We start from the raw sequence: 27,821 nt of genomic DNA on the forward strand, positions 1-27,821 counted from the left end.
AAAGCTCAAGATGCATTACTGTGCTATGAGAATTTCATCAAAACTGAATGCAGCTATGTATTTGCATTTTGGCAGTCTGAGAGGAGGGTCACAAGTTTACAATAAGTACAAAGCTGTTGGTATTCTTTTTCATCCCTGAAAACATGGCAGACTGCATAAACAGTTTTGATAGTTTTTTCATGAAAATCTTATGTGGAACCAAACTGCAGACCTTGCTTTGAAGGAGAGTCAGTGATGAGAGAACACAAATTTCCAGTTAAAAATCAGAGGATGAAATAAGTGACAATAGAAATACAGGTAGAAGACGGAAATGTTGATTATGCAAAGCAGAGAAATACAGAAGTAAAAAAAAAAAAAAAAAAAAAAAAAAAATTTGTGACTTGGGATACTGAGCATTACTCATGGACTCCCTGTGTTCTTGGGATTTTGATTTTACTTTTTTTTTTACTACTAAAACAGAGATCCCTCAATATCAATTGTTTTGTGCATTTTTGTTTGTTTGTTTTGGCTCGTTCCTTTTTATTAAATAAATTTGACTGAACATTCACTTTGAAAAAAAAAATGATAATAAAACCAACCAACCAAAAAAAACACAATCCAAACCAAGCCCTGATATTACACTCCCTGGTGGAGGTTCTAAAATAATCTGAATTATTTCCCCACAGAATATAAATGTATATTTTGCAGTTATGGTTTGATAATACAGCAATACAGCTGATGCTCAGAAATTAGTTGCTGTCCTTATTCTCATCTTCTATGCAAGATGATAAAGAGAAAAACTAAGCAAAATGGATTCTTTGACACCACATGTGATTTCTCAAGTGGTATTTTGACATTAACTTCTATAATTACTAGTGGTTATTAATTAAGAAATGGCTTTACCACAAGGAATTTTGAAATAGTTGATTTTGTCCAATAGCTGAGAGACAACTTAAAAAAAAATAAAAATTGAATTTTATTTTTAAAAGCAAAACAGACTTTTGCTTTAACTCACAGGTAACTCACATAGTTAATATATGTTAAGTACTGTATCAGTGTTAAGTTTAAAAATATCATGACAATAGAAGCAAATGGAATATATACATATCTTGATTAAATTTTTCCTTAATAGATGTTGGCAGTTGAATCGTTGAACAAAATAGAATGGACTTTTCTGTCCTAATCTACTGCATTTGCATCTGTAGGGTTCAAATGGTAAAAAATGGTAGATTCAGTATTATAAAGAACAGCTGCTAAATACTTGCATTTCATCTCCAGGCAGCTCAGTTTTCTGAGAGGTGAACTGAATTACAAACAGAAATATAAGGCAATTGTAGTGATGTTACATCATAAGACAGATGGCAGCACTTACCTGCACCTGCCTTGGACAGAAGAACAGCGTTTCTTTTAAACATTTTTGTTTCTTTAGAGAAGATGTCTGGAATTTTGCCCTCCCCCACCCCCCCCCCCCCCCCGCCGAAATGGTCTTACGAGACAGAAATTTTAGTATGTCCAGTGAGGTCATCAGAATGGCTTGCTTATATCAGCTGAATACAGTTTAGATTTTTGGTTTTCAGAAACTTGCTAATTTATTTTAGTTTTTAATTGCCCAACACATTGTAGCACTCATGCAAATTATTATAGTGCCTATGCTATTACAGTGGCCTATGCTATTTGGTTATTTATACTGACATAAGTTTATACTGATTTGAAAGAATTATCAATTTATACTTCATAACCTTAAAGCAACGCCATTAAGATGGACGGTCTCCAGCAGAAGGAGGAAGAGCATAGAACATATCAGAAAAAAACTTTGCCGTAATGGTAGGATAGGTAAGTGAATGAATAGGATATGAAGGGAAGTAGAGAACTGAAGTCATAGTGAGTCATAATCTTACAAGTGAACAGATGCCCTGCAATCAATATAAGAAGAGATGGGTAGTTAATTAAAAAATAGCTTCAGCTAAAAATAACATCTGTAAAATTTATTTTGTGATATCACAGCAACAGCTGTTACGTGGTAGCATCTTAACTGCTTTGGCAAAGTATTTTGCAAAAGGTAGGTAGTGACAGCTGACGAGTGCCTTGCTCCAGTAGTGGTCCCATCAGCTTCTCTTGAATTATAGAATGTTTCCTGTGAATTCAGAGGGAATACCTGTTGCTGTATGAACTTCAGAAATCCACTTCAGTATTAGATGTCAGCTACAACTGATAGGACTGAGAGTTTGCAGGTCCTTAGGTACTTCTTTAAATGTGGTTATTACCATTCCACAGAGCAAGGAGAGTGAACCTGAACCACAAATAAAACACATGCAACCTATATTCCTAGTTTAGGTAAAATAAAACCACTCAGTTTTTCTTAACAGTAGTTCCTGTCACTTCATATTATTCATATGAAAATTTTCAAATAGAGTCCTTTGTCCCCTGATTAGAAACTTAAGTCCTTCATTTGTGGGAATAGAATATATCAAAATGACAACTAAGGGCTTGATCTACCACGCTAGTGATGTTGAACATACTTCTGTGAAATCATTATCCATATCACTAGAAGCTGTAGGAAGTCAATTACAGTCAACTGTACTAGGGTGGTTTACTTGCCTTGAGAAACCAGACGATGAATAATTCTGCTCTTGATTTTGAAAGAAAGAACAAGTTTGGTGAGGCCATTTCCTTTTAAGCTCTGTCACATCATTAAGAGAGGTCCTGGTGGATTTGGATTTCACTCTGTGTGAGGTAGGTCATAAGCCTCTACTTAATGGTAAGATGGTCAAGCATACTGGTAAATTGTGGGGCTGGCTAACTGACTGAGGAGCAGAGAAATGAGGTGACTGAAGAAGCTCTGAGAACAAGTGGCTGTAGCGAATGGGCAAAGCTACATGTATCTCTGTGCTGCTGTGCTTGCTCAGGAGGAGCTTAGCTCAGCTCTGAAGCATCTCTGGGAAGAAGCCTGAGCAGCACTCAATACTGAACTGCAGTATCAATAGTAGGACTTCTAAACTAAAATAAGGGAATGTACTGTAACAAGCCTATGGTGAATATAGAATTACCTGAGAGTCCTTGTGAAGTTAAGAAATTAAGTGGCTGAAGGATATGGTGGTGAAGGATAACTTTCCACTAAATCATCTACGATATCAAAGAAATAAAAGGCACTAACTGCTATATGGTTCTTTGTTCTGATGCTGTGCAGTAGGGTACGGTTCCTGTTGAAAATCTCAAAGAACATATGCTGGAAAACCTTTATATATAATCTGGGGAAAAAGGGCTAAATAATAACGTGACAGTTAAGTACACAGCTGTTCAGTCAGCTTTATATTTGACTTTCTGAAGAATGCTCATATGATGTGACTGAAAGGCGTGCAGAACTACAGTATTCATAAATGCAAAGTAATGCACTTAAGGACAAGATAAAACAGCTGCATCAACATATATGCAATGTTGGGCTCTAATTTAGTTCTCAGCACTTAGGAAAGAAATTCTCAGCACTTAGGAAAGAAAGTGTGGCATTACGTTAAAGGCCCAGAATAGGCCCAGAGTAGGAAAGACCGGAGGTGTGGAAGAGGAGAGTCTTAAAAGAACAATGAAACAAACTGACTCTTCAAATTAGGAAGAAAAAATCTACAGGAGAAGTGAAATGTGATGGAGATTTTATAAATCATGGGAGTATAGAAAAGGTGAATAGGGAGTGATTGCTCACTATTTCTGACAATGCCAGTTCTAAGAGGCACCCAATGACATTATTCAAGCAGCAGTTCTAACATAGAAAATAATATTCCTCTTTCTCCTTTGAAAGAAAAGGTTAGTGATTTAAGCTTACTGCTTGCAGGGGAAGGGAGGCCAAGGAATCGGAAAAAGTTCTGGAGAATCCAGCATCTGTTGGTGACTATTAACCATCTTCCCCAAAGCAGTGACTGCCTGGTGCTTGTGTGATGTTGCCTGGAGGGATCTTTCTCCCAGTGTTACTGCGTGTCCTGATAGTTATGCTTGTTCCTTAAACACCTGTGAATTAGACTCCTATTAATAGCCATTGTTGGATGTTGGATAACAGAAACTGTAGCAGTGCTCTGACATATGAGGGTTTCTCCATTTGTATATTTTAAGTCTCTTTTAAAATTTGCCTAAATTCCCCTGGCAACTGCATATGCAGAGGAACTTCTGGGACAACATGGAACAGAAGTTGACATTGGCAGGTAAAGGTAGGGTCCTCATCTGAGTTTAAATCCTTGGACCTAGCATTACGAAGCATCTCAGATCCAGATGAAGTTGTTTTCCAGCAAGCGTGAACCATGCTGGTTATGATCGAGCAACTCTGTTATCAGCATGTGAGTGCATCAGTACTTTGTGGAAGATAATGCAGAGTATTGGGTCTAGGCATCAGCTGAAAAAAAGCCTACAAAATTATGACTGTTCTGTCATTTAAATGGCAGTTCAGTGCCTAATGTCATCTGTTGCTTTATCCCTGTATGCTAAATATAAATCTTTCCCTAATTCTCTAGCTTTAACCTTGTCTCAGAAGATACTGAAAGAAATCTCCCAAGGCTATTACCTTTTTTTGTCCTCAAGGATAACTCATAATATGTGAACAATAACCAATTTGCCTCCAAGTGCTGAATTTATTTTCATTTACATTTGTTACTTCTCTGGTCTGTAGGTGGCTTTCTTGACTGGTTATAATGTTTAACCCCCGTGATGCTCTCCCCAAATACTGCGTAATTGCTTAGCGCTGAAGCAATCAAATAACATTCAAACAGACCGGTAGTATGCAGAGCGTAGGCAGGTGTAAGGTATGCATAAGGATTGTCTATATAGGTCTTTTTCTCCAATTCTGATGGGTTTTTCAGTGTGCGTACTTGAGCCAGGTTTGTACTGGGAATTTAATTCTCTATGCCTTTGAGCTATTTCCCAGATGCAGCTGGAGATTCTCAGCTGTGAACCTGCCCCCATAAACAGGGGCTTTCAGAGACTTCAGGTATTTTGTCTTGAATCATGGTACAATAAATTTATTATTATCTTTTTTTTTTAATCACCTCAGCGCCTCGTGTCTGCTGTAGAATGACTTGCCAACAAACTTCAAAATAAGAAACTTTCTTAAACATCCAGTCCTCTCCAGTTGCCAGAGACCTGTTGCAATCTGTCTGCTGTCATTCTATCCAGATGTATTCATGAAAAATGTTTTTTCTATAGTCCTCCATGCAGCTTTTCCTGCGTGTCTATAACAGTGTTATGAATTCATCTGGTGACCATATTATTAGAGTGGTAAACTGCTTGGACTAATCACAGGTAACTTCTAAATGGCATTCTCAGCTAAACCACTAGAAAATTAGTTACATCAGAGATATCAAGACTACTGATGTAGCCTGTATTTACATGCATTTTGGGGTTCTAAAATTTTAAATTTAACCATTTTATTACTTTTTTTTTTTATAAACTATTCCTTCTCTGTATGCACTTCACATATATTTAAATATTGCTTATTGTTGTTTTTTTTTTTGTTTTTTTTTTTCCTAGTTTTCGTTAGAGTTTATATATAGTAGCCTTGATTCAGGTAAATTAAAAAATTTTACACAATTTAATATTCCGCTGAACCTTGAGGTTTACTGTTGTAACATTTACAAAGCCTATTTTTCTGACCTTATACACTAACTCAGGCTTTTGTCTAGAGGCCTATAGAATAAATGTTAAGCACAGGTTTATGCTAATATGCACATTAGTTTGCAAGCTAAATGTTAAGGCAATACTTCAAAAGGAAAAAGTAGAATCAAAGGAAATATCATCACGATGGAAAAACTGAACAAACATATACAGTGTAATACATCAGTTTTCTTTTGTTCTGCCTAATTGTACTAAAGGCACGTAACCTTTAATATACAGACTCTGTATATTCTCTGGCTTCAATTGGAATGCTACTTTGTAGTATTTTTTTTTCTTTCCCATTTTCCAGTCTTCTGATAGTCATAATAGGTTTCCTACATTTCTTTATACTTTAGAACTTGAATAATTGGAGAGTTATTTTCTAATGGATAGAAAACATAGGACAAATTTTTTGAGTAATTAATCATATTATTTACTGATGAAAAGAAAGTAATTTAAATACATATTCCTCCTAAGTAACATTATTTTTTATGTAATGATGTTTTCAGAACACATAGTTCAAATATGTTCTATAAAGTGCAAATAAAACTCCGCCTTTCATTTTTTATTTTTTTAGCTGTGGGTGTATTTTTAAAAGCTCATTCAGCAGAACTTTCAGACATGCATATTTTATTCATATCAGAAATGTTTATGTGAAAATAATTTCAAGAGCATCCTCAGGATAGTCAGTCTCATATTAATTGCATAATGTCAAATATCACCTCTCATCAGAAAAATTGATTTAGATACCTTTTAACCATACTCATGAATTACAGTTTAGTGTTTTTGTTTGTTTGTTTGTTTTAATTTTCGTTTTTATTCAGTTGAAGGGAAACAACTTCAATAGACCACATTGAAGCAAACTTATGCAAACTCCTGTTTAGCTTGTCTTTTTTGAAAATTTTTTACTTGCTTCCACCTATAGCAGCAGTGAAGCTGCTGCGGAGCTGTGCAGTGGTGCCCAGCAGATGATGAAGTACAAAACTGGCATAAAATCGCTTCACTTTGTCTTTCAGTAGCTCCTTCCTCGGGAAAGAGCTGTGCTTATCTACAGGTCAGTAATTATAAGCAGTATGGAAAGACTCTGCCCAAAGAATGGTGCATTCAAGGCTGGCCGTTTGGTGGTGGTCTGTCTTGTGGGTCATGCAGTAGCTCTCAGGGGTGTGCGGGAATACCCCCTACGTGTCCCTGATCAAAGTAATGTCGTGTCCTTCTTCAGTCCATGTCCTGATGAGTGTGGTAAGCTGGTACAGTGCTCTCATGGAAGGTAGGCAGGACTTCAGTTGGGAGAATGTTGTTTACTTCTTTTTTTAATGATGACATTGGGGAAAAAAATAGCAGTATTATATATTTACACATACATGTCTTGGCTTAGTTTAGGCCTAAAACCTATAAAATGAATCATGCAGCAGGCATTGCTTTTTTGTTGCATGCAATGAGATTCAGGCTGGATGACTAGAACAGGTAAAGAGGTAGGATTAAATAGAGATAGTACGCATCTTTCTTCCTCCCCCTCTAGCTATTCTTGTTTGTGTGGTCATAGGCCTATAAATAAATAATGGAATACTGTCTTAAGCTAGTATTTAATAGAATACGATTACATTACATGCCAAGAAGACATTTAAAAAAAAAAAAGGTTGTTAAAAGGTATGGCTGGAAGCACAATGGATATGTTATATTCTGCATTTTAAAACAAGTCAACCTGTTTATGCTGCGAGGAGTCTTCAAATTAACTGAAATATGCTGAGAAATGTCAGTACGTTCAGTAATTTATGAGCCATACCTATCTCCAGAGTTCTCATTTCTTCCACAGAAAATGCTTGTTACACAAAAACGACTAAATATACTTTATATGCTAAATATATAAATTTATTCTATTTTTTTCTTGTTATCCCACATGTGCTTAGCAATGATGACGCATTTAACATATTTGTAAACAAACTCAAAAATTATGCAGATTTCAGAAATATCACTGTTTAGGCAGTTGATTTGAGCAAAAGTCATAAGCACTTTTAAAAAATGTGTTTAGCTGAGGATAATTACCAGCTAAAATTTGGCTGTGCATTTTATTGTTATAAGCTGTTGTTTCCTGCCTATGAAGCTGCCTGTTGGAATAAAATTCTAATGTGTACACAAACAGACAGAAGAGTCCCTGAGAAAAGTATTTGGTCTATAAGTAATTTTCTTTTTAAATTTTACACCAAGTATCTTGAAGATAGTGAGGTGGTTATGTCTGTAACATAGGAGCTGAACAAAATTTGTGTGTGTTCTGTATATGGAGATTGTACCAGGAGAAAAATAAAGGATAGTATCTTCTTTTTATCAGGGCAGAAGTGAGCATCTGCCCTTTCAGACAAGCAAATGGCATGTTTCACACTGTGTATGTAGTAGGTAATATGCTACCAAATCGAGACTTGCTACTCCTTATTATCTACTGATCAAAAGTAAAATAGTTAACAAGAAGTTTAATTGCACTAATTAGTTGTTACTATCTTAAATGCTTTACATGCAAATAGAATGTTACTTGTCTAGTGCTTCAGTGCTTGATGAATGGACATTTTATGGTTTCACACAAGTATCTTGGTTTACTTCTTCAATTTAATCCTCTGATTTTTAAGTGCAGTCAGCTTCTATCCCAGGATGTTCTGACCTGTTGCATCCAATCTGTAGAAGTCCTTTTGCTCAAAAGATTGAAGCAGGTCTAAGAAGCAGGTTGTTCATCTAGGATTTACTGAGAGCGCTTGCTGAAAGCAGGAAGGGAAATGCTTCTTTTAAAATACCTTTTTTTTTTTTTTTCCTATGCTAAAATGAGATTTTGTTTTTGGTACGCTTCCATTTTTCAATTACACTAATAAATTTTCAGTAATAACTTTTTACTGGCTAAATTTTCAATTATTAATGACAATGTGACTTGGGATTATTCAGTTTTTTGTCTTATTTTTAGAAGCTCTTGTCATTCTGCTGATTAATGCATTTTATCACAAAGAGACTAGATTGTGTCTATCTTGAAACCACGTCATTAGGAAGCATTTTAGTGAGGTCATGCTTGCTTTCTTTAAAGTCTATTTATACAACAGTTTGTTTCAACCTTCTCTTTTCTTCCTACTAGAACATGCAACCTCTCTGTTCCACACTATGTACATATTTTTAGACTTTTTCCCATCTGCTCCTCTTACACAGTTTCCTTATTCCAGTCCTACGAGGCATATTTAGAGGCTGCATGCATTAGAGTCTCAGCAGGATGTGCTGCCTGGTGACGTTCCCCTTTCTTTTAAACCTTCAGCTGGACAGGTTTTGTTTTGTTTTATTTTTCTTCTCTGCCTTTGATTCCATCAAGAGCTTCAGAGATTGCGCTTCTTGTTTCCTCGTGGTAGGAGAGAGGCAGGTAATGAGTGCGTCCTCTTCCACAAAAGGAAAATGGACATTTTTGGAGAGTACTTGTCCTGTGCTAATGTCTATATTGAAACCTGGGGAGAAAGCTAATTAGAGATCCCCCGGTGATTTCTTCTCTTGAAGGAAAAAAAAAAAATGCATGAAGATATTGGTTGCCAATGTACGTTGATGTTTCTAAGCAAAAAATTAATGGAGAGCAAATCACATCTCCTTCACTAGCCTATATTAGGACTGTTTTTCAGGGAATGGTTTTCAGTGAACGACAGAGTTGACTGTTTTCTTACTCAAGTAGTTTTGAAGTTTACAAAACATCAGACTGGAAAGCTGAGATAATATGTTTAATAGCTACATGAGAAAGTCTCTTTGCAAAGGGCATTACTAAGGGAGTTAGCTGTGAAGGCACCCTGCATTAGGCTTTTCCTACTGTTTCTGGGTCTTAAATGCGCTCATCCATCTCATGACTGAAGTTGGCAATAATAAAACTATCTGTGTATACCCAGGGAAATTAGAAATTGGAAGCACTGACACTTGACCAGATCAGTGAAATGTTTGAGTCTGTCTGCTGATAGTCCTGAATAACTGTCTGTAGGACAGGTACATTTTCTTCATTTTGTCTACTTTTAATTACAAACAAAATAAGTCACTGTTTTTGCATTGCTATGCAATAACTGGTGAACTAGATATACATTAAAAACTTTTGGTGTAACACTGAGCTGCAATATCTCTGCGGTTTCTGTAGTGGTTCCTTTTCCTGGGGTGTACAATTCACAGTCATTCAGACCTTACCTCCTCATTCTTCAGCATTCTTATAACATAAAATTGCAGCAGCTTTATATTCTGTGGTGCATTTAATTCCATCTGGGACAAATGAAAAATGACTTGAAAAGAATTTCCTTCCAGAGAGAGTTTGTTGGCAATTTGAAATGTAATGTCTTTGTAGAGCTTCTAAAGGTTGTTTTTTGAGTGTTAACATCATATAAGGAGGAGGAATTCCTGTGTTTCAGAGGTTATAAAAGAAATCCATGATTAAATTAACCTGAATTTAGGAAAAGTGTTGAGCGCTTGTGAGTTGTATATCTGTAGAAAATTATTTCTAATTTATACAGTATGTTCCCACATACTGTAATATATTAATCCTACATAAGAACTGTTTTTTTTTTCTTCTTGATTTGGATGGGGTAATAGTGAGTGTTTTGTCCTACAAGACTTCCTAAACCTGGTAGTTTAAAGATGTGTTAATAAACAAAATGTTATTTCAAAATTGACTTGGCATGCAAAGTATCATTATAATTTGTTTTTCAGAGATCTCTGAATATTCAGCTTTTTTTCCCCTGCTGGAAAATGTCCAGTGTTTCCACAGCTGTTTAAGATTTCTTCATCTGCAAGAGGCAACTTAGTAAATCTGCTGTCTAAATTTTCCCACATAGGTTCAGTTACCAAGTATTATTATTTTTTTAAATCCTGATCATTCTGACAATGGAAGAGTTTTTTCATTTTTCTTATATACATTTGTATTGTACAGAAAATTTATAATCAAATTTGTACACTTGTGGAAAATGCTGGGATGGCACAATCTGAAATAGGGTTATAAAGCTGTATTCTCCTTGAGCTAAATGGGATAGACTTTATTTTTGCAAATAGATATAATTGAATGTTTACAAGCAGACAGAATGGAGTCTGAAGAACAGCATGGCTTTTAGGCTTTTTTTTTTTTTTAGGTTTTTGGTAACTGATTCCAATTACTGCCTGCTAATAAGATCATAGTTTGTATTGGTTGTCAATATATGTAAATAAATCAGGATCATTTGCATAATTATGAATTCTATTTCCCTTATTATTTTAACAACTGTTTTGGCTTCCTGAAAATAAATGTTAAATAGCAAATGCTTTTTCTGCAAGATAGGAGATGTGTTAAAGGAAAAGTGTCATCTTGGATCCATGAATTGTTGACCTCAGTGCTACCAGGCACACCGGTAAATGTATTTATTCACAAACCGATCACTGGGAAGGAACAGCTTGTTGCTACCTTTCGATTTAAGGAATAGTGTGTCCTATGCCATGCATTAGGCTGACTTCCACTGTAAGCCAGTCTTTTGTGATAGATCTGGTGAGTGAAAAGAACAAGTTACTCCTTCCGACAAAGACTGAGAAATACAGAAATAAATTGTGTTACTGCAGCACTGGGTTGTTGCTTCTTGGATAAAAATCTGTGTGTTTTTTCTCCAAAATAACATAATTTTCTTTCATCTAAAAGATTAGGGGAAAATACCTGAGACTGATGGAAGTGCCCATATTTTACATGTTATTGAAAGAAGTCATTGTGCTAGCAATAGGCTACTTAGAGTATTTCTGAATCAGAAGTGTTCCACGAGGAGCTATAAGAGAAAATGTAGAAAATCATGTGTATGACAGAGGAAAAATTTCATGTGAAACATAGTGAGAAGATAAGCTTTCTTCCTAGAGAATACATTTCAGTATGAAAAGAAATTATGCTTTTTTTCTAGAAGCCTCTAAGTAAAACTCTCTGTGCCTATTACATGCAGATTTATTACATCCACTCTTAGTGAATTTTTTGAGTATGGCGAAACAAGTTAAGTTTTGGAGGGAGAGATTACGGAAGCAAAATATAACCAGATTATGTCATCTTGATTGGTTTTGAGTTCTCTGGGAGTAACTGCAATAAACTTAAGTTATAGTTAATGAAATGTGATGGAGCAATAAAAGAGTAATGCTTTAAAAATAAATAAAGCACAATTCTCTAGATCCTTTCATTTAAAGAGCAGCAACTCCATGGGGGGAAAATAAACTCATCAAAATGTTTAGGGGTGCTCTTCAGGTGAGTGGCTAGTACCAGCAGTGTGTTACCTGGCTTTGCATCTGCGTGCTTAGCCCCCCTCTGCCTGGTGAATCTTTTCAGAGTCTCAAGAAATCTTTTGGTTTGATGAATATGAAAATGGTAGTATGGAATTACATTTCTTTTTATTCAACTAGTCTTGTGTGTATAGTTTATCTACAGAAATGTACTTTAACGTAACTCTAGTATTAGGTAATATCATTGTGTTGGATATCCTGCTCTGTTATTGTTCACATTTGTCTTGTTCTGGGTATTGAGCATATCAATGTAAGCTTCCTTTTGTTGTTTCTTTGATCACATGAGAAAATCAGTTTGTAAGTATTTCTTCCATTTGGTCTGAAGTTGGTTGTACAAATTTGAGGATACTGAGGGTCTTGCTGGCTTGGCAATGCTTTAGGTTGTTTCAATACAGTGATGATAGTTGAGTGTGTATTTTGCTTGAAAAACTGTAATCTCTGCAAATAATTAATAAGCATATCTTCAGCTCTTGAGGATGACTAATGTTTTCCAATAACAACAGTGGCAGATAAAGGAACTCTTATGTAGATCACAGAATCACAGAATTTTCTAGGTTGGAAGAGACCTCAAGATCATCGAGTCCAACCTCTGACCTAAAACTAACAGTCCCCACTAAACCATATCCCTAAGCTCTACATCTAAACGTCTTTTGAAGACTTCCAGGGATGGTGACTCCACCACCTCCCTGGGCAGCCCGTTCCAATGCCTCACAACCCTTTCAGTAAAGAAATTCTTCCTAACATCTAACCTAAAACTCCCCTGGCGTAACTTTAGCCCATTCCCCCTCGTCCTGTCACCAGGCACATGGGAGAACAGGCCAACCCCCACCTCGCTACAGCCTCCTTTAATGTACTTATACAGAGCAATAAGGTCACCCCTGAGCCTCCTCTTCTCTAGGCTGAACAAGCCCAGCTCCTTCAGCCGCTCCTCGTAGGACTTGCTCTCCAGGCCCCTCACCAGCTTCGTCGCCCTTCTTTGGACCCGCTCAAGCACCTCGATGTCCTTCTTGTAGCGAGGGGCCCAAAACTGAACACAGTACTCGAGGTGCGGCCTCACCAGAGCCGAGTACAGGGGGACGATCACCTCCCTAGCCCTGCTGGTCACGCTGTTTCTGATACAAGCCAGGATGCCGTTGGCCTTCTTGGCCACCAGAGCACACTGCTGGCTCATATTCAGCCGACTGTCCACCATCACTCCCAGGTCCTTCTCTGCCTGGCAGCTCTCCAACCATTCCTCTCCCAGCCTGTAGTTCTGCTTGGGGTTATTGCGCCCCAGGTGCAGGACCCGGCACTTGGCCTTGTTGAACTTCATACAGTTGACCTCAGCCCATCCGTGCAGCCTATCCAGATCCTCCTGCAGAGCCTTCCTACCCTCGAGCAGATCGACACATGCACCTAGCTTGGTGTCATCTGCAAACTTACTGAGGGTGCACTCAATGCCGTCATCCAGATCATTGATGAAGATGTTAAAGAGGACCGGCCCCAGCACCGAGCCCTGGGGGACGCCACTAGTGACTGGCCTCCAACTGGACTTGGCTCCATTCACCACAACTCTTTGGGCCCGGCTATCCAGCCAGTTTCTAACCCAACGAAGCGTGCACCAGTCCAAGCCAAAAGCAGCCAGTTTCTTGAGGAGAATGCTGTGGGAGACGGTGTCAAAAGCCTTGCTGAAGTCAAGGTAGACCACATCCACAGCCTTTCCCTTGTCCACCCAGCGCGTCACTTTGTCGTAGAAGGAGATCAGGTTTGTCAAGCAGGACCTGCCTTCCATAAACCCATGCTGGCTGGGCCTGATTGCCTGCTTGCCCTTCAAGTGCCGCATGATGACTCCCAAGAGGATCTGCTCCATGAGCTTCCCTGGTACTGAGGTCAAACTGACCGGCCTGTAGTTCCCCGGGTCTGCCCTCCGGCCCTTCTTGTAGATGGGCGTCACATTTGCTAGCCGCCAGTCAGCTGGGACCTCCCCCGATAGCCAGGACTGCTGATAAATGATGGATAGGGGCTTGGCCAGCTCCTCTGCCAGTTCTCTCAGTACCCTTGGGTGGATCCCATCCGGCCCCATCGATTTGTGGACATCCAAGTGCCGTAGCAGGTCACCAACCAGTTCTTCGTGGATGGTGAGGGCCACATCCTGCTCCCCGTCCCCTTCCACCAGTTCAGGGTACTGGGTATCCAGAGAGCAACCGGTTTTGCCGCTAAAGACTGAGGCAAAGAAGGCATTGAGCACCTCCGCCTTTTCCTCATCTCTTGTAACTAAGTTTCCCCCTGCATCCAGTAAAGGATGGAGATTCTCCCTAGTCCTCCTTTTTGTGTTGATGTATTTATAAAAGCGTTTTTTATTATCTTTAACGGCAGTAGCCAGATTGAGCTCCAGACGAGCTTTGGCCTTCCTAATCTTGTCCCTGCACAGCCTCGCTACATCCTTATAGTCCTCCTTAGTGGCCTGCCCAATTTTCCAAAGATTATAAACCCTCTTTTTTCTCCTAAGCTCAAGCCACAATTCTCTGTTGAGCCAGGCTGGTCTTCTTCCCCGCTGGCTCATCTTTGGGCGCATGGGAATAGACCGCTCCTGCACCATTAGGATTTGCCTCTTAAAGAGCGCCCAGCCTTCCTGGACCCCTCTGCCCTTCAGAACCGCCTCCCATGGGACTCCACCAACTAGTGTCCTGAGCAGCCCAAAGTCAGCCCTCCGAAAGTCCAATACAGTGGTTTTACTGGTTCCCTTCCTGGCCCCGCCAAGAATAGTGAACTCCACCATTTCGTGGTCACTCTGCCCAAGACTGTTCCCGACAATCACATCCTCCACCAGTCCTTCTCTGTTTGTGAAGAGAAGGTCTAGCAGGGCACCACCCCTGGTAGGTTCACTAATCAGCTGCGTCAGGAAGCTATCTTCCACTTTCTCCAGAAACCTCCTAGACTGCTTCCTCTGGGCTGTGTTGTGCTTCCAGGATATGTCAGGGAAGTTGAAGTCCCCCACGAGTACAAGCGCTGACGATTTCGCAACTTCTGTCAGCTGCCTGTAGAACTCCTCATTAGCTAAAGTAGAAGCTTGCTGTTTTCACAGGTGGCGACTATATTGCTGAACCTTTTCTGGAAATTACATATGCATAAATTTAAGTACATCAGGGAGGACAGTTGGTCTGTCAGTACATCTGAATGTGTCCTCCATGGTAAGGACAACAGAGGACATATGCTTATGACAGGAAGGCATTTTGCAGTGGAAGAATTCAATTTGCTTGGTATCTCTTTGCTTGGCATATACATCAGGTGATTCATAACAAATTTTATGACAAGTATAGCTACTGGTTTGTCTACTTAAAAAAAAAAAATACAGCTCATTAATCAATATTCATTTTTTAATATAAAAGCATTATTATTTTTAGGCATCTAAAGGCCATGAATACCCAAGAGTCAACATGTATTATTAAAGCTGTTGAGTATCACAGTCATTCATTTGTTTCACTTTAAAGGCTGACACAAAAAAAAAATTTCCACTGGAATAACTGAATCAGAATTCAGCGTGCCTGTTTGCAACAACAGAACACCCTAATAATAAAGTGCAAGGGTATGTAATAGAAATGAATGAAGTGTAAAATAAAATAATAGAAGAACATGACAAGCTAAATGCTTTCTGCAATGCAGTGTTCTTGGAAGGGAGTACATCACCAAAAATAAAATTACCTTCATGTTTTCTAATTTTCGATAAGATATATTTCTGCCTTGTCATTTACCTGTTCAAAAAATATTTTGTTGTTTACCTGGTTTAGCATATCTCCATGTCTCAAGTTCAAGGTTTAGTAGCCATGACATGGAATAGATCTTACCTTAAATATGTGGTAGATCAGGACTAAGTATTTCATGTTCCATCTTTTCATGTATGAGCTGTATTATCTGCAGTGTATTTATGCAGTTTCAATGTAGAGGCATAAAGTCCCCCCGAACTTGTACTCAAGAAGTGCAGCACTGTGCTGTGTTGAGGGAGGAGCCGAGGTCTGCAGAGATGAGACCACAGAAACAGCAGGCTGAGAAATAACAAACTGCTATGTAAGTTGGAAAATACTGACAACCTCAGTTTTGCTTTACTAGTTTTGAGGTCGCTACTTTTTTTATTCCCAGTTAAATTCTGATTAACCTGCACAATTATTCAGCAATTCAGGAAGTGAGATGGTCTTAAGTGGACAGAACATGCCTTGAAGTCCTTCCTGCATTCTGTGTGCTGCTTCTTCCAGGGCAGTTACTGATGGCACGAGGACCACCACTTCCAATGGAAAACTTTACACTTCCAGTCTTTTTCAGTCCCAGAGCAACGCTGAGCATAGCATGCCTGTTATTCATGGGGCCACATTCACCCTTCTTGGCAGGCCAGCACACCTCCCTATTACAGACAGATGAGAGCACTGCCAAAGCAGTAGACTGGCTATCTGGAAGGTGCAAGGGCAACAGGGAGATTTCAGAGGTTTCCCACACTTAGCACGTAAGATCCTGTAAGAATGAGCAATGGTTCAGATCAGTTGTGATGAAAACTAAATTTGTGTGCCATCCACAGCAATTTTCTTATCCTTCTCCCTCGCCTCTGTGCCTGGGCCTGCGGTAGTGGGGATTCCGTTCCTGATAGCCACAGGTGGTCAACTTACAAGCCTGAGATTTGATTACCCATATCATTGGCTTAGCTTGCATAGCTGCAAATGCTATTAAAGGTAATAAAATTATCCAACCCTTGCATCACTATGCTGTGGGCAAAGGATATTGTTCTCAGCAATCACCATTTATGTCTACCCATTTAACACTGGTGAAGCTATGCTAATGGCTTTCTATGACATTTTCGAAAGGACAGCCATTAGATCAAATGAGCAGATATCCACCTAGCAAAATGTAGCATTCAAATATTTATGAAGAAATGAAATTACCAAGTTTGTCATCAGTGACACTGGTAAACAAGGCTGCTCAGGGCTTAGATGCAGAAACAGCTCTCTTGTCTCTTTCTTTTTCCCAGGCTTATTCACTGCAGTGGGCTGAAACTTAGCCTGCTGCTATTGCAGTTGGGCTGGAAAGGCTGTAGAGTTTGTAAGGCTTTTAGTAGATAAAAAACTAAAATAAAATTACGAACAGAATTACAAAAATCTCATCTACATAAGATAGGCAAGAAAGTTAGGCATTTTGCTGCTTTAATGATGAGGAGTACTAAAGAAAAAGAGGGCTTTAAGATCTGTTTTGATCTGACCTCAGCGCTGGGATATGTGGTGGTTCTGTGAAGGGTGCACATCTCCTTGGGGGCAAGGTGCAGTGTCCCTGTCATCTCATTGTCCAACACTGTTACCTGATACCTGGTTTTGCTTATTACCTTTGAATAAAAATTGTTTTCTACAGGTGTGTTTATTTTCCAAGGGACAAAACGCTCAAGCCATTGCCTTATGTGATGCTTCTTCTCTTCCTTACTGAATAAAGTAAAGATGATCTCTTAAATTATATGTGCAAGTTGCAGTTTTCATACTCTTTATTCCATGCTGTCTGCAAAACTTAACATACAGTGCATTGTTGTCAAATACCAAATGATTATTGTATATTACAGGGTAGTGTTTTAAATCAACAAATATTTGCTATTGTATATTAGCAAAGATAAATGAAATATTTAAGAATAAACAAGCAGCGTGAATAACAATCTCCTTGACCTTACTTAAAAATCTAATTTTAACTATATTAGGCAGCCAGGATTACTGTTTGATTTAGGGTCTCATCCTGCAAACATTTATTCATTTGACTTCAGCAATAACAACAAAAAACCTTTCAGTCATTACTTAATCCTTAACTAACACTGGCAATCCTACTAGGATCAGCTTGTATTCATAGAAACTCAAGTTAATGCTGCAGTGAAAGTTTTCAGAAATGACATTTAAAGTCTTAGCAGGGTAAGTGAAGAAAAGAATTATTGTTATATGCCTTTGTAATTTTTTAAAATACTGAGAGAATGTAAATATAATGCCATAAAATGTGGCTATTAACATTGTGACTTCTGAGTGTATGTGATAACGTAATTAGAAGATTAAAGAGAAGATCTCATCTTGTAAATACTTATATGAATAATCTTTGCTCGTGAATTCTTGTTCTGCACGTGAGCAGGAATGGGCATTTCATTAAGTGTTGCTCATGGGAATTAGAAAGATCAGACCTTCAGTGATGTGTAATGAGTTCCCATTCGTTATGTAACGTCACTCCAATATTTCTTTTATTTGTTTTTTCCTGATGATCTGGTTAACTCCCAAAACAAGTGAGCTGGAAATCAGTGCAATTCCAAAATACAACACAAATTGACTTAAATTAGAAGGTACCGTGGCATTAATCTTGGTTGTAGTATTGAGTTGAACATTGCACGCTGTTGAAAAGCAACTGATTCATGATCCGTGGGAAATGATTCCACCCCACCGGCTGTTTTAACGTACAGCTTTACTGGCAATAAAATATAAATCTGCTGTCTACTAGCCTGCTTGGTTTTATATCTACTTTTTCTAACAACTAGAGAGAGTTCCTATTGAGGATTATGCTTTTCATTCATTTCTAATTTTCAAATCTTGGCATTTTAATTTGAGCCTTCTCTTTTCACAAGTAGTGAAAAGAGTATAATATCTCCTACTAATCTGACTTATTCAGTAACTTTGGTCATCTCTGAAGGCAAAGAGAGTAAGACAATGGTGAAGGATGATTTTTCTTTTCCCTGAAACGTTGAGGTTAAGGTAAAATCCAAATTAACTTGTTCAGCATGCAAACATAGTTCTGTGTTTGCTAAATCACAAGGAAAGTTATCAAAATTAATATGCTTCTTCAGCTCTATAAGGCAAAAGCATTTTGAAGGTTTTTCGTGCTTTGTGTTGTTGTAAGCTTTGAATCTGGATTTTTCTTTCTGTTGCATGGGTTCAGTGTTAGAGAAATTCAGTTTAATTTTGTTGTTGTAAGATGATGATGAATTACCAGATTTAGATTTTAGCTTTGTGAAACAGTTAACTTTGTTCTTCAGAAAACAACAGTCAAACCTTCCCCCCTCAGCCTGTTCCCACAGTTTTTAGCCTTGCTGAATTAAAGTATTTGTGGGCTAATTATGTAGATCAACTTCAAATATGTGAAGGTCTAGTTTCAGTGTTGCATATGTAGGGTTTCATCACTTGCTACACGTTTATGCCTAAATCTTTTAAGTTTTAATTACATCTAAATTCAGAGTATAAGGCTGGCTTTGATTCACAACTTCTATCAAGATGTATTTAGTGAAATTGAAACTTTATGGCTGACTACAGCCATGTACCTATTTACAAATAAACCAAATCTTCAAAGAGAACTGGTTTTGTACATACACACTGAACTTGTCCAATATTATTTGATAAGTGTATTTTGTTATAGTTCAGTTTTTCTTTCTGGATGACTGCAGTCATGGGAGAGGGCTCTTTCACTTGGCTGTGTTAGTGCATTTATAACTCAATAGGTAATGTGGTCCTTGTCTGCTGGGTACCCTGGTCCTCTCTGCTGGAACACGAGGTACGGTCCTGAGCATTTGCATTGTGTGCACAAAGATTACTCAGTGCACATAGCCATTAATGTGGATGAAAACAAAACAAGAAAACCCACCCTTTTCTACCTTTCAGCCAGTTTTGGTCTGTTCCCTAATGATTTCCCTGTTCATAATATAATTTAAAACACCACAGGAAAACATTAGGGGGATCATATCACCGGCTAAGTGAAGTGAACTTACAGTTTGCATGCATGTAAAGTATATTTGGGGGTGAAGAGATGAGTTTATTCTAGTTCCAGCCTGTGCTGATTTCCTCTGAGTTGTCATGATGATGGATCTTAATCCCCCAGATTACTGTGGAGTCACTTTTGGGGAGCTGCAATGACACCATGGTTCTTCAGATGCAAAAAGAACAGAAGAACTTAGAGTGTATTCAAAACTGTAGCAAATGAAAATTTCTGTTTTGGGTGACCTGCTTGTCATCACTTATAATTTTGTTACTAATATTATGGTTATCAAATCTTGTGATGATGAAATGTCTCTCTCCTGCATATGAAATACAGTGTTTTACAGTTTGAAACAGTGCAAATGGTCATCTGGTGCAATTAAACCTTTTCATTATAGTGGTATTCAAAATTTCATCATGTTTAGTACCACTTCTATTTCACTGATCAGATGATGAATTAGAAATATCACGTACTTTCAGCATCAGTTGCACATGTGGAATTAGGAAGCATAATAATTAAACACAGCTTCTCAGGTTAAATGTGGGGCAATATCACATGCTAACATCATCGGAGGCTTAAAAGGTCACTAAATTTTATATGTATTTCCATTAGGTATAAAGAGTGCTATTCTTTCTTGCATAAATGCAAGAGAAGGTATATTTCTATACTCCAACCCTGCAAGAGAAGGTATATTTCTATACTCCAACCCTACACTTTAAAAGGTTTAGTTAGTGCCAGTTCCTTCATTAACGGTACTTAACTCTTTGTTTACATGTGATAAGTATTTTATAACTAGGATATAGAAGGTAAACTAGAGAATACTTGAGGTTACGTGCCTGAGCTATAATGAAATCTTATGTGCAAGTTACTTGTTTTTCTTTTTTTCTATATTCTGTGGCTTTCACTTTGCCAGCAAACTATATGTAATCCCACAGTTGTATATGCTTTTATCATTACATTGAAAAAGGTTGTGAAATCAAATACTTACTTTTAGGAAGTGCAACAATTAAGGTGTGGTATCAGAAGATAATGTGTAATTACAAAGCCATGATTATGGAATTTTCCAGTGAAAACAAAGATAAACCAGAATATCAATTATAGTGGGTAAATATTAGTGTTTGGAAAAGTAAAAGTTTTTTTTAAGGTTTATTACAATATTCATTATTGTGTTGAAATCTGTTTTATAGTTCTTACACCGTGCAGGAAGAAGGAAGAAACAAAACAGGGTAAAGAAAGTGCATCTCCTGAAAAGACACCTTTTCTGCCAAGTGTCCTTCATCATCTCTCCCTGCCATGCTGTCCTCTACATTCACCCTGCAGGAGAGCTCTGTACAAAAAATTGGTTGTGTTTTCATGCCTGTCTCTTACAAAAATAGTAGAAGGTTCTGTCTTCAGATTCAAGAATTTCCAACAAATCTAGAAAGATCCCAGGATATGAGGAAAGGAATAAAGTCACAAGTGAAAAAATTGACTACACTACCTCTTGGTAACCTCCAGTCATTCTTTTCTAGGCATTTTTGGATTTCCTTTAGGAACAAAAACTTGCCCATAAAAGGGCAGATACTTTATCTGTTGAGATCGATGGCAGGCTGTCCACTGATTTCAGTAAACAGTGAATCTTGTCCAAGATTTCCACAGCTGAGAATGGCATAAAAATACAGTAACTGTTGTAGCTAGCTCTCCCAGATTAGGAGAGACAAGGAACGTCTTGGTAAAAGCATCACTCTTTGTAGCAAGAAAAATGAACTAATTGTATGAAAGCAGTCCAGAAGAGGAGGTTTCTTGGGGATTAGTTATTATTTATCTTAGAGATGAAGAAATCCAGAGTTAATTATGGTTGGTCGATAAAAGAACGGCCTCCGCATGAACTATGTATGAAGAACACATTTCTTGAACAAGTCATCTTGCTTGTTATGCAGTTGCTGCTAATGAATCACAGGAGTGCTTTGTTACAGGAATGTGCCACAATTTCTATTCCTTCTGGTTTCAGAAGAGAGGATAGTATTTCATACTGTGTCTTCATCCTGGATCTGCATTGATGAAATGTGCTGCAGGGAGGTACAGAGCAGTTCCCAGGCAGGGAAGCATCTACCTTGATTTAAAGCCAAAGGGTATGTGTATATGCACAGACTTGCACCAAATACTGACATTTATTTTACTCCATATCAAGATTTATTTTTCACTCATATAAATATTGGCCTACAGCTTAGTCATAGTCAATATTCACCTCTTGAATCAGGATTTTTTTGGTGGCTAGAAAAGGAAATGATATGGCTTCTTAAAACACTAGCTAGGACTGTGTGTATCAAATCAGAATGGCATCGGTACTGGACAGACTGTAATTTCCCATTTAATTTCCCATTACGGTACTTCTGGTACATTAAATTTCATATATGCCATGTATCCCAAATTGTAATTTTTAATAATGTCTCTGTGTTGACATATTTCATTTAACTTTTGTCTCTAATGAATCTGTGGATATTGTGAGAAGGATCTTTGCTAACAGGAGAGATACACAGTCTGGTCTCAAAAAGATTTTTGTTTGATTTTGTCGATCCCTTAGCCTAAAAAGAATTAAGAATGAAAATATATGGTTCCTTTTCATAAATGCAAAAACATAACAATTACATACCCAATTATTTAGTAAAGATTAGGCTTAAAAAAATCTTTTGTCTTATAGTTTGTCAAAAAAGCTGTAAGATGAAGTATGATCAAGAGCATTCATAATTTGAAACTGACTGAACGTTGAATGCTTTGATTTATAATTGATGCTTGAGATATATTATAAGTGTGAAAACTTCAGATAACTATGGTAGTTTACACAGAGACATAAAGGACTGTGCACTAAAAGTTCTATTTTAAAGGACCTGATCCTGTCAAAGCATCCACATGCAAGAAACATTACATCTTAATATTGAGTTCTATTTCACACTATTGTTGAAATACTGAGGAAAACACAGTTTCTTGGACAAGTAATTTTTCTATAGAAAGCTTGTTGTGTTTCATAATTAAACAATAGATCCCATTCCTTAGATCTAGATCTGCAACAAAGGAGATCCCGTGTTGTCACTCAATGCACCCATGTGAACTTACTGACACTAATTGTTCCATGGGTGTATGACACAATACTTGATGCCAAATTTTTATAAGATTTCTGTTTTGTCCTGGCATTTCACTTTTTACTGTCTTTAGGAAATGAATATTAGAGAGAAGTAGGTTAACAAATAAGAACAGAGGTTTCAAAGACAGTTGAATCCTTGACAGAGGTTGGTGATGGGACCACTGGTGCACCTGCAAAGAGTCAGCTGAGAAATGAGGTCTCCTGGTAGAAAAGTTTTTGGAAAAATGTAAGAAGCTGAACGTAAAGATGCAACAAATTGACCAGCACAGCGTGTTTGAGAACTGCAGAGAGAGAACTGCAGGCAGAGCTAAGCCAGCTCCAGAGGGCGGGCTGGTGTTTGGTGCTGAAAACTCCAAATTATGTGCTGGCTGCGCACTGGAGCTGGGCGCGGCCTGGTATTCTGCAGTCTGTGTTTGTTTTTGAAGATTTCCTCAAAACTTGTATTCAGAGGATGGAAAATCTTCAATAAAAGAAACATTTTGATTTCTAGTTTAGTTGAAAAGTCAGCCTTTTACAATGTTACTGAAAATGAAGAGCAGATTTCTAATAAGGAGCTAATTATTATTAAAATTCTAGTGTCAGCAGAACACTTCATCCTCACAGACAGAAATGAAATAGTAGTTCAGATATTTATTCTAAGTTTCCAATAAGTACTTGGCAAAAATTCAATAATGTTCATTAAATACATAAATGGAAATATTAAAAATAAAGATTTTTCCCTCGTGATTTATTATATAGCGTGCTTGAAAGGCAAAGTTGAAGAAAGAAGTCATTATCTGGCAAAAAAGGTACTACAAAAATGTTAATTAAATTGTATAGTCATAAGTAAGCCAGTGAACAAGAAAAAGGCTTCCCTGCTTAGAATTGGAAGCCATATTTGTTCTGGCTGGCTGGTTAAAGATGCAAAAAGATTATCTTTAAATAAAGCATACAGTGCAATATGCTTAGGTACATTTCTGTTTGTATTATACTAAATCCAAAAATTAAAGCAAACGAGTAAGACTCTAGAAAACCCAATTAAGAGGCCTGTCATAATTAAGAAGTTGGAAAGAAATAGAGGCAGGTATTTTCAAACACATCTGAAGCATAGCTGACCTTATGGGGTGACGACACAACAGGTTAGGAGGTGCACAAGGAGCTGCATCCCTCTGAAGATATAGGGGGGAATAGGAGGAGCCAGCCTTGCTCCTGAAGGGTACAGGCCATGAGTTACCAGGAGTCATTAGGGGAATTTGGTCCCCATGCTTCGGGTGCATGAGGTTTATGCACTCTGTGCATCTGTGACTGGGCTTGAAGCCAGAAATTTTTGTTATTAGTGCTTGAAAAATAGTTTACGTATTTTATTTTGTTCTGTGTAATCCTAGACTTTGAGAGCTGTATTTTTTCTGTGCCTTGAACCCCGTGAGTATAACTTGAGTTGCTGGGCATGGGAGCATTTCAGGTTCACATAAAAAACAAAATTAATTTCTGTAGTTCACAATTAAATTATATACCTCTCTTAAAAGACTATTCCCATCAATGTATTGAGAGTCTAAATTGTTTCTGAATACAACTGCAATGCCCACCCCAACCCTGAATTCCTTAATTCAGTGCAGCTTCTGAGTAGCACAGAGCTCTGCTTTAGGGGGGAAGGAAAACCCTCTTTATTTTGTATTTCAAAATGATTGTTTACTTTTAAACTTATATTAAAAGGACTCTTCAGAAGGGTTTTCATCTGCTCCTAGACACCTGGATAACATTAAGAACAGTTTACCGAAGAGTTTTGCCTGGAAATAAAGAACTGTGAGAATTTAGTCAAATATTTTACCAGCCTTGTGTGGATAGTTCAGCTGCACAGATTAATGTTCCTCAGTAGGATTAGGGGTGTTGTCTCTAAGAAGATATGCAGCTTTCCTTCTAAAACATCATAAGATTTTGTAGCACTTTTTATTAATAAAAATTCCTCTTCTCTGTTAAAGGTTCTGCTTCATACAGCTGCAGCCTTCAAACCAGCAGTGTTTATTGGCAGTGGTTGCTAGTACCGTGGTTTTAATAAAAACAGTATGAGAGGATTGTGTTCTGAAGCATATTTTTTTAGGTAAAATTGTGTAGGTGTATTCTGCACAGGCTCTTGTTTTCTAAAACTTGACATTTGTAGAAGTGATTTGAATTTTTGGAATGAGTTTACTGATCCGTTCACAAGGACTTCTTGTCTCCTCTAATGTTTGATAAATCTAACATGAAATAACTTTCAACCTTAGGAAACTAGTGTTGTTTTTTTTTTTTTTTTCTTTTCTTCCCTGTGATGAACTGAGGGACTGTGTAACATTTTTCTTGCTCATTTTTGAATGCCTATTAGAAAAAAAAAAAAAGATGAAGAGGTCAAATTCCTCATGTTGTTTCAGCATAACAAAGTAGACAACATTAGGTTTTGATGCATACAACTCATACCAATCCTGCCTGTTGTATTCCAAAAACAGGGTCCATGGAGAAAGCCAGAAATTGGCAGCAGAGTACGTAAAGGCATACTACTCTCTGCGGTACTGATCACTTGTAAAGTGACAGGTTTGGGGATTATTTTTCTTGGCAGAAGAACATTAGAATTTACTATCATTATTGAAAATCAGAAATAAAAACAAACTCCTTGGAACAATTTAAGGGTTATTTTAATTTGAGAGGTGATAATGTCTGATTAACTGATGCATACATTTCCTGCGGCTACTTGAATCTGTTTCCTCCTGTCTTCCCATCACATGCACGCATTGAGGAATGTTTGTTATAAATAATTTCCAAACAAGGATGAGGAGGAGAAGGGGAGAGTGATATCTGTTTCATAAGCATTTTAAATGTCTTGTAAAGGTGGCTTGTTGGGAACCAGCTGTACTATCCCGGTTAAAACTGAAGGACAGAAGGTCATAGGAACTGAACTCAATTGCATGCAAGTTAACAGAGTTAGATACATCTGATACTGTGTGACACAAACTTGGCACTTACCCTTTTTTTTTATAAGTACAAAACTGAGTTGATGAAGTGTCAAAAATGATTCATAAAATGAAATATGAATATAAAGGTATTTAAAAACAGCTGTGAAGACCTTTGGAAATTGACTATGACATTTTAAATTCTACTTTGTTTCTGTAGATCAAGATAATAAAATTATGTGTGTTTTTAAGTATCATTAGAAAATTAAAATATAAAAAATAGACTACAGCTGCTTTGTGTGGATAGCCAAAATCAAAATATATAGTAAAGCTAAATTTTAAATAAGGTGAGCTCACCTGTTGTTGTTTTCATTTTATAGGTTGGTTTGATCATATCTCTGTACTACTTAAAGTCTTCTTGGTACCTTAAAAGGGCATCATTCTGCAAACCTTGCTCAAGGCTCGACTGCTTGTGATTATTCATGACTTCCTCAAATAATCTCCATTTTTAAGAGATGCTGCTAATGTTTGCTCCTTTACTTCCCTGGGAGTTGAAGGTATTTTCAAAAACTGTCTAGATAAAACCTAAATGTCAGCTTCTCCAAGGCAGTTAAGTACCAAGTTCAGTGGGAGTTAAGTGACATATACAAGACAGAAACACCTTTGGAGATATGGGCTTAAGTGCTGCTTCATATCTCAAGGAAAAAAAGAGAGAAAGGCCTTACATTATTTGTATTTTATAAATAGATGCTCTTTCAGTATAGTGACAAAAAATATAGTAACAAAACTATATGTTACTTCCACAAATAATAGCGGTCAAAAGCCGGTGAATCCCTCTCACTGTGTTCCTGGTGATCTCCACTTGGCATGCTGTGTTCCTTGTCTGTGTTAGCGGGCAGGGATGGGTTTGGTGTGGAAGGAACTTCTTGTCCTTCCTACCCTCCTGTCTCACCTAGCTATGCTGTAGCAGATATTCTGTGGAAGTATACTACAACCACAGTGAGGAAGGCTTTCTTCTCTGGTAGACAGTCATTTGACTTGCCCCTTCCCAGCTCCTTTCTGGGGACCTTGTACAATCGAATACTCCAGTTCTCTCCACAGCTAGAGGACCACAGATCCTTTACCTGTAATGAAAGCTCTTCTGGCCTGGGTCACCCCTTGGTTTTGGAGGTATGTTACACAGCAGGGTCTTGATCCTGAGTATATGGAGCATTCCGTCCTAAATAAAGATACTAGGATCTAATGTCTCATGATCCTGACCTATTCTTGCTTAAAGGCCTTTGAATTGCCGCACGATGAGGAAGAAATAGCATTTTAGTGCTGTTGTAGGCTGTTCTGCAGATTCTGTTGATATGGTATTTGCCTTTGACACTGTTTTTCTAAATGGATAAAGTGACAACAAACTTCTTCAAAGCAGTTTGCTTTAAATTTGCTCTTCTCTGCTGAATTTTAGGCGGGTGCCAGGAGGGGATATGGCAAGCTACCTCTTGGGATTAATATGTTATATCACATCTGTCTCCCTAATGCAGAGGAATCTTTGGTAATGTCAAGTGCCTGACACTTCAAAGGAAGTTAGAAATCACCAGTGAGATATTTATAGAGCCCTTCTATAGGAAAATGTCTGAATATCTCCAGATCAGTAGCTACCTTGGATCTGAAGTAGGAGAAAGACTTCTGTGTTTATTTTCCATCCCAGTGCCTGCAGCTTCTTTTTGGTCACACAAAACATAAAGAAAAGCTTTATGTCTAGGAAAGCTGACTCAACCAGTGCCACATGGCAGTCACTGGAGAGGAAATCCCTGTGTAGGGAGAGAGAAGCAGGGAAGAGCAAACTGGACATCATATAGGGCAGGAGCAAGATGCACGGCCTAGAAAATGGGAACAGCAGGCCCTGAACTGTGGGCATGTAAGTGAACAGTGCCTGCAGGTGCATGCAGGTCTGATTGAGGTGGATGGAAACTCTTGCCCAGGTAGGATTTAGTGAAGAGGGGTAGAAGTGAACACCTTTAAAGGTTGCGGTTCTCTGCTTTGTGCTGAAGAAGTGTTCCTCAAGGCCTGTTGTGGGAGCAGCAGGCACTTGGAGAGGCCTGGTGGGCACTGCGTGTGAGGGTACCCCCTATGGCTGGACTGAAAGGGTCCCTTCCTGGACTCGTTTCTCTGCTTGGCTGCACGACTTGTGCTGGATTTTGCATAAGGCAACAGGCAAG

At 38.0% G+C, this 27,821-nt stretch overlaps 1 long non-coding RNA gene across 2 annotated transcripts in view; it reads left to right on the forward strand.

The window, feature by feature from the left end:
* Positions 1–27,821, forward strand: part of LOC137855980 (uncharacterized) — a 226,764-nt gene that overhangs the window by 59,120 nt on the left and 139,823 nt on the right. The window lies entirely within an intron of this gene.

Source organism: Anas acuta, chromosome 4 (assembly GCF_963932015.1).
Source record: "Anas acuta chromosome 4, bAnaAcu1.1, whole genome shotgun sequence".
NCBI lineage: Eukaryota > Metazoa > Chordata > Aves > Anseriformes > Anatidae > Anas > Anas acuta.